Source organism: Cibotium barometz, chromosome 36 (genome assembly GCF_041138505.1).
Source record: "Cibotium barometz isolate CiBa-2024 chromosome 36, ASM4113850v1, whole genome shotgun sequence".
Classification (NCBI taxonomy): Eukaryota; Viridiplantae; Streptophyta; class Polypodiopsida; order Cyatheales; family Cibotiaceae; genus Cibotium; species Cibotium barometz.
The window spans coordinates 974,897-983,826 of NC_141081.1; the positions used below are offsets into that span (position 1 = coordinate 974,897).

Consider the following 8,930-nt stretch of genomic DNA (forward strand, 5'->3'; position numbering starts at 1 on the left):
CCATTTTAATCGCTAATCTTTAATGACTGTTGTCTTCTTAACCGATTAGTACTTTGCAAGTGCATGTCATAGATCCACAAAAGACACATGCTTGCAAAGTACCTAGGTTTGATGTGCATTGAAGGGGTGCCGATGGAATTTCACCTGGTATTGAGAAACCCAATGAAGAAGGGTTTACAATGGAGCTTTACTCCATCGAAATGGTGATTGGAATTAAAATGAAAAAAGAAATCTGCATTCTCGATATAAAAAGCTAGTCCCTATATTTATTGGACATGTGTTATTTGTAGCGTTAATGTTTAGAACTGGCCGCGAGCTTCGAAGGTCTGGCCGAAGCCCCAGTTGGAGGGGGCGACGTCGAAGAGCGTGCGAGACTTGCCGTCGTCGGTGGTGACGAGGAAGGAGAGCGACTGGCCGGTGAGGACGGTGTTGCACTGCCAGTTCTGACCCCAGTTCCTGGACATGGGGATCCAGCCGCCGCTCTTGGATCCCTTGATGGACACGCTTGTCACGCTTCCGCTGCCGCCCACGTTGGTGAGCAGCACCAGGTTGAAGTAGGGGTTCCCGTTGATGGTGAACTTGACGCCGCCCTGCTTCACGCAAGGGACTCTCCTGTATCTCACCGGGACAATGCCGCCCCGGTAGCGGGCGATTTGTAGGAACGCCGGCTCTGCCAGGTCGAAGTGTTTGAGCGGGGGATTGCACCAGCCTCCGTTGTTGTTGGCCAAAGCGTAGTTGGGTGGGCAAAAATTGGTGGCGGTGACTACGAGGCTGTGCTGGCCAGGAATGCACCACTGGGCGTCGTCGTAGCACACCAGCTCAAAGCAAGCTCCGCAGGTGTCACCATTGTTGAAGAGCGCTGTGCTCAGAGCGGCCGTGTTGGTGGCGTAGCCCTGGCTCCGGAGGTCTCCATAGCCGCAGGCACCCCCTGCGAAATCCAATATAATAAGAAAGAATACACGGTCATGTCACCACACAGCAGCTAGCTAGCTGCCTGATATTCTTATAATAGTATAAAATACTACGTTAATTCAAGTTACCATTGGTTCCGGAATATCCATCTGGGCTTCCGTAGAAGGTCGCGTGCGCCTCCTCCCAGTCTTGATAGCTCACGCGCGCCTGGCTGCTTCTCACGCAGCAGTACATGAGCACAACAAACAGGCCGCCGCCATTAATCATGAAGATGCTACTACTGATTCGCCGCATGATGGACGACGTCGTGCAACAGTTAGACCCGCGTCGACGATTGCAGGACGACAAGCTATAAGCTGTGTCTGCTGCGCCTCGCTCCAATATTTTACTTCGTGAGATAGTACAACAGCCGCTCTTATATAGCTCGTGTTTGCCTGCTGGGAAGGCTGGCCGACTGCTCAGTGCCTCGTCCATCCTTGAATATTCAGGTGTGCGCGTGAAAATTAACCTTCTATTCGTGCGGATCTCAAGTTCAAATCGCCTAAGGGAGCAAAGCTCAATTTTCTTGTAAGAGGGTGTTTTTGTTAAAAAAAATTCAAAAAAAAAAACAATTAAAATTTTGCTTCTTCTCACCCCGTGTAGCAAATCCACTTTCGGTTAATGTTAATGTTCCATGGGTACTTCGGCAACTCTTGGTATTTGCTCAATTACAGATGTAATGACGCGCACAGAATGTTCATCGGCGGAGTTGGGCCAAAAATAGGAACTCTCGTAAATTTTAGGAGTGTGATCCTTTGTATTCCTCCCTGATAATCCCCCTTTCCCCAAACTTCTACTTTCCAAATATTTAGACGTCCTAGAGTCCACCAAACCCCTTTCATAGTACCGAGAAATGTACAGGGTGGGTGGTCGGTCACATCCTCCCTAGCTTGAAAGTGACAAAATTGATGAACTACTCGTAACAAATCCACTTAATGAACAATCACAAATATTGGAAGAAAGTAGGATTCGGAGAAGAGACTAGAAACAAAACCTCACTAAAAGGGAAACATGCCCGTCCCCCTTTGCACGAATTTATTGTATCAAACCACAGTTCAGGCACAAAGTGCATGAACCTTCACAACAGATGCTCATAGTAGCTGGATACATCCAATAAAGTGGGTTGAAATTCAAAAATTCTGATTTTGAGCGTTTGAAAACCCTATCCCTAATTTATGTACATTCCAGCCAGCAAACTATCTTCTCTGGCCATACCTTGGTGTTTCACTGAATATGGTGCAATCTGGCCATGACAACTGCTGTAGAGACCACTGTTGACAATACGTACCAATTGTATTCCAAGGTTGGAATTGATGAGTTTTCCTAGAATCTTTCCACACCCCTATATTCACTCATGCTATCCTTGATTCTCTCATTCAGTAGATTACCTTTTCACTACTACCCACTCAATTACAGACTCCCTTTTATAGTCTCTAGCTAAGGGCTTGTTCCCGCACACACCCATTCACTTGCATATTTCAACACCTCCCCTCCAGTGAAGAATTCTAGCACACCTGGACCCTATACCAAGTTTCCCTCTTGCTTGGTAGCCCGCGACGACCAGTGCCTCAAGTCCCTAACTCATAGTTGTTGACACTCTCTCTCTATGTTTCCAAGGCTACTACAAGTGCCCGTAACTTTGACTAAAGTGCTTACACATACATCTACCACATGGCCTGCATCATCGGTAGCTCAGAGGTGGTTTTACTCTATTGGGGCAGGTTACATTGGGTTGTAGGATTTCTCTCTCTTTCTCTCTCAGAAAAGATGTAGCGGGTGATTTGTAGGAACGTCGGCTCTGCCAAATCAAAGTGTTTGAGCGAGGATTGCACTAGCCTCCATTGTTGTTAGCCAGCGCGTAGTTGGTTGGGCATCCCTAATTTATGGACATTCCAAGTAGCAAACTATCGTCTCTGGCCATACCTTGGTTTCACCAAATACGGTGCAATCTAGCCACAACAATCACTGTAGACCATTGTTGACAATATGTATCAATTGTATTCCAAGCTTGAAATTGATGTGAGAAGTGCTTGAAAAATGAAGAGTGATATAGATTTAAGGCTTCAATGCTCTAGAATGGAGAAAGTGGCTACTTTAATTGGCAACAAGTGTTAGCTCACTTGACAGGTATAAGGCCACTTGTCCCATTCTAGATGCCACATGTACCAATCTAGATGCCACTTGCCCTCATTTGAGAGCTCGTAAATATTTTCTCGAAGATGCTTTGGCAATTTTTCCCATTTGTGTAGCTTGCAAACGTAATGACATGAATGGAATATCCATTGGAGTTTGTCCAAAAAATGATGTATGTGCATATCTTGATATCCAAGAGATCAATGAGATGAAGGTTCACCAGTCTCATGTACTTTGCCACTCTTTCCACGTAGCTCTGACACCTCATGTTGGCACAACAACATTATGGTAATGTGTCCGGGCCCTTGTGCATATAAGGACCAAGGATGCGCTTGGCCTCCTTACAGTCTAGTACAAGATCTCTCGGTGAGCGAACACTTAGCTGTGGACAATAAAGTCATACTCCCATATTTCAATGGAATCAAGCACCTAAAGTTGTAAATTTCTCCATACTTCCTTAGCAAGGAAAGATGGCCTTCTACCTAATCCAAGATGAGAAGTCCAACTTCTATGCATGTGTACTTGGGATGCTTCTCTTTGTTGCTTGATGCCACCACACTTGATGGCCTTGGCAATCCATGATTTCCTGTGATTCACATGTCTCTGCATATACGATCCATCATCTTAAGGGCATTAAACTATAAGTCAGGGTGTGGCACATGAAACACTATCTTCAATACACTTAGAATGTATTGCTTCTTTGTACTGTCTTGATTTCTCCAGTCAATGCACTTAATGTGTCAAAACTCAAGATTTACAAGGTGATGCATTTGTGCTATGACATGCTTCCCCTTGCTATCCTCAAGGAGGATGCTTCCATCTATCCTCCTCACATGGCAAGGAAGTGTCGTAGGGTCATAGGAATTTACATCCACCACTTGATGTGCTTGCACATCCTCTTATATGGGGAATCGAAAGCAAATGTACTACTACCCCCAAAATAACCGCCCACAACCGCCCCCACTAGAATGTTGACCCTCACTAGAACCACGAGAAGAGACATACCTCCTATCTAACAAGGTCGTGGACTAGGTGCTATAGAAGAAATGAGAGCGGGCTGGTCGCAGCCTCTATGTGAAGGACCAGTACCCTAAAATGGACTAGATCCTCCAATGGGAGTGGATAAGGGTATAGGAGTGCATAATCCAAGAGTAGAACCACCCATCAGAGTACCCTCCATCGGTGTAGACTTAACTATGGAAGAAATCTAGGGTGGAGCAAAAATGTTCCATGCATTCTCTCCCATACCAATGTGATAGACCAGCAGCCCCACCTGTGAGAGTCGTTTCATGTCCATATCATTAACAATAGACACTTAACGACGGGTTGATGGGCTTCTTGAGTCTGGATCATCCCCCCATGTCTACATTATGAAAATGAGGTTATCATGTTTATATAATAACAAGGACTTAGAAAGAAAATCTATCATGTGTATACCTTATGCCGAAGCTCTATGCATAAGCCTTATGCATAAGTTCTATGCATTAGCTCTATGCATAAGATCTATGCATAAACCATAAACTTGCAATATAATTAAAGCAAAAGTGAATATAAAAATTGAAACCTTGGCACCCAAGGGTGCAACCAAATACATGAGAAGAATAAGAACATCGGAGTCTACCTCAAGAGATGTAATGATGCTCTAGATACTTAAGTCGCTCTATGTAGATATGACAGTTTTCTTAATCTCTCTAACACAAGAAATGATTAAAGCTTAAATAACATAAGAATGCTCAAAGATTTAATAACATAAGAACACATTAGAACTCTTATACTTCTCGTGATAATAGAATTTTATTAAGACCTTCTAGAATACTGCTTAGACAAGTAGGGTGGGATAGTGCCCTCGTAGCTTTTGAGGAATTTCCACACGCTCCCAACTATTAAAGCCAAAGGCAACTTCTCTATTATAAGAAAAGGATAGTGAAAAGATTGACAGTCCACCTCTTCACTTTAGCCACCTACTCGCAGATTAGCACTCCTAACCTAACTTAATCAACATTCTAAATAGCCTACAACAATTTCCCATATCTCTATGCATAAGCCTTATGCTTATGCATAAGCTTGCATAAGGCTTATGCATAATCTATAAGCCTTATGCACTATGCTAAACCCTAAACCCAGCACCCAAGGGTGCAATAAACATGATTCTGCATTAACAATTATATGAACAAGAGAGCTTACCTCGACGATGTCAAGCCGAAGGAGGAGACAACAATGCAAGACCTATAAAACATAACATGAAAAAAAGTGATAAGTAACATATTTATGAGAAAAAAGAGCACATGATTTAATATTTACGCACCATAATGGCACCTTAATAATAATGCATTAAGCTTTAAGCTCTATGCATGATCTATATGCATACATATATAGAGCTTAATGCATGCTTCTTGCATTAAGCTCTATGCATAGAGACTAATGTATACATTACGCTTAATGCATACATTACACTTAATGCATATGCATAGAGCTTAATGCAAGAAGCATTAAGCTCTTGCATTAAGCGTACTGCATGCATTAAGCTTAATTAACATATAGAGCTTAATACATGCATTAAGCGTACTGCATGCATTAAGCGTACTGCATGCATTAATCTTAATTACCATATAGAGCTTAATGCATACATTAAGCTCTATATGTTTATTAAGAGTAAGCTTAATGCATGCATTAAGCTTTATAAATTAATTCAAATTAATTAAAGCATTGCATGCTTGTTGCATTAAGATCTATGCATAGCTCTATCCATGCATAGAGCTTGTTGCATCGATCTAGCTTAGTGCATTCATTAAGCTCTATGCATCTAGCTTAATGCATGCATTAAGCTAGATGCATAGAGCTTAATGTAAGAAGCATCCATGCATTAAGCTTAATACATACATTAAGCTCTATACATAGAGTTTAATGTATGCATTAATCTCTATGCATCTAAGTTAATGCATGCATTAAGATCTATGCATACATTTAGCTAGATGCATAAAGCTTAATGCAAGAAGAATCCATATAATGAGCTTAATCCATACATTAAGCTCTATGAATAGAGATTAATGCATACATGAATCTTAATGCATGCATTAAGCTCTATGCATCTAGGTTAATGCAAGAAGCATGCATGCATTAAGCTTTACGCATAGAAGGCTTGTATAGAGCTGAACCTAAGCCCGGCACCAAAGGATGCAATAAAGGAAAAACTTGGAATGATGAGGATTCCTGCCAACTCATCAGCTTGGGCTCACATTGAGGATGGATGGCTATAGTTCAAAGATGAGCCCCATAATTTACGGCTTGGATTGGGTATGGATGGGGTGAACCCATTTGGATTGAGGTCTACATCATGGTGGTCCACATGGCCCATTGAGGAAGCACAAGGTAAAGAATATGGATGTATAACTTGATCCCTTGATTGATGAGCTCAAGTAATTATGGAGAGGAGTAAGGTTGCATGATGTTTCTCATCCAATTTCATGTCATAATGCAATGGTCAAGGGTATCTTAATGTGGACTATGCAATTTTTTGAGCTATATGGAGTGCTCAGGTATGTTGTACTCATAAATTTCTTCTTATCTAAGCATGCACAAGTGTAGCTAAAATAGTTATGGCATGTATGAGATAGTACCATCCATACGAAGCACAGTAGTAGAAAAGTTTTATGATGAAAGAGCTTGGGCCATGGTTGCATAAGTGGCTATTATCAGTTGATCATGTGGAATGTGCATTAATGAAACCCTTTAATGTGTGGGGGTACGGTTGAAGAAGAGTTTGTACAGGAGTCTTTGCTCAAAGGAGGAAAGATTATGCTTTAGGAAGAATGGTGCAAAATGGAACATGCTAGTTAGAGAAGAAAGAGAAGGAGGTGAAAAGAAATTTATGTACCTCCGTATACCTTATGTAAATATGTTCCATTGACCATTATAATGTAATTTGTTAAGGTTTGCTAGTATCAATACAAGAAGTTGCTGGCATTAATGTACTTTAATGTGTAATTTCTTGGTGTCAATGTTTTTTCATGCATAATTTTATGTCATCAATATAAGTATTGCAAATGTACTTTAATGTGCAAATCATCAATATAAGTATTGCAAATGTACTTTAATGTGTAAACTAATGTGAAATTCTTAAAATGTAGTGGTAAAAAGTGAAAGTGTTGTACAATTTATTAAGTCAACTGTTGTAAGGTACTTCCATGGACATACACAATAAGAATTTGTAAGTTTGGAAGTTCTTTTTTCAGTGAAGACTAGCTAGATCCAAAGAGCCTTTGTTTTGAAATTGTACAGACTCACCCATATGTAGAGTGTAACCAGTTAACCCACATGTCAACCATTCATAGAACATGAGAAACGTCAAGTATTAGTGGCATTAAAAATGTTATGGGCTACCGCACCTCCCAAGAGGGGACTCCACACAACCCGTAATCAAGAGAAGCAATAGTGAGACGGCACCCCTTTGAATGCACATCAAACCTAGGTACTTTGCAAGCATGTGTCTTTTGTGGATCTATGACATGCACTTGAAAAGTACTAATTGGTTAAGAAGACAACAATCATTAAAGAATAGCGATTAAAATGGTGATTACAAATTTGTGAATAAGTACTTTATTGAGATTTAATATTGATTTGATCAAAGATTCATCACTTAATGAATGAGTTTTAACTTAGGGTCACAATACATTGGGTTCTCTAATTACCGTTTCGATGGATTATGGTCAATTAAGGCTCTAGTATAAACCCTTGATTAATTTGTTAACATGGATGCTCTATTATAAACCTTTCATTGGAACAAGCTTTGCCACTACTGGTATTGAATGTAAATAACATGGTAGTCTTTATATAATATATTTGATATAGGAAACTAGCTTTGCCATATGATGAAGCTTTAACCGAGGGTCATAATTTAGTGAGAATTTCAATCAGGATATTGCTGTATTACAACTCAATTGTGAACCTTTCATTGAGCTATTACTTATGATTGCTTGTGAGTGGATGAATCGTTGTTCTTACTTTTCACAGTAAATGCGCCCCCATTTGCAAAAGTGAGCATAACTCTACCAACTCCTAAAAGGGGTTAGTTGCAGTTATAGCATAGCTTTTAAAGGATATGAAAAAGTGTCGGGGTGTAAGTATCGCTATCAGTGCCGCTATAAGTGACACTATTTTTTTGATGCTATACCCACCGCTATATCCCATGTTATAACATTAGGGCCAAAAACGGCTAGAAAAGGGCTGTTTGTTAATCTAAGGATTAAGAAATTATCCAATTGTGAATTGACACGTATACAAAAGTATGGCATTCTTGTCTCCTCTGAATGTCTTCTTAATGGTTCTATTTTAGTGGCGAATGGCTAAAACGGCTTAATTTAGACATTTACGATGGCTAACATTAAAGTTTGGGTCCAAAATAGTGACATCTTGTTCCATTCTATATTTCAAAAAATCAAGCAGGAAGATACGAAATCTTCTCTTTTCAGGCTCTGAAAACAACGCTATTAATGACAAATCACCAATTTTTTTCAAACATCTACTTTCCACCTTCCCTCCATTTTGGTATGGCTCATTCCCTTTTCCACCTTCCCTCCATTTTGGCATATGGCTTATTCTCCTTTCTTTGCATTTTCAAAAGACTCACTATTTTTCTCTCATCTGTGAGCTTCTATGGCGTCCTCACGTCGTCCTTCTCATAATATAACTTCTTGTGATTTTCATAACACCAGAGAGGATGGTGTTTGGAAACCCATGTATTTTCGTGTGAATGATTGGGTAACAATGCTTCCCTCTTGCAAAGGTGCCCACAGGGTGAAAAGAACCAAGCGAAATGAAGTGAAATCCGATTGGAAAGGTCGTGTTCT

The 8,930-nt window shown here is 40.6% G+C and overlaps 1 pseudogene; it reads right to left on the reverse strand.

The window, feature by feature from the left end:
- Window positions 1-299: 299 nt before the first annotated feature.
- LOC147617378 (expansin-A2 pseudogene) lies at window positions 300-1,386 on the reverse strand (annotated as a pseudogene).
- Window positions 1,387-8,930: the final 7,544 nt, after the last annotated feature.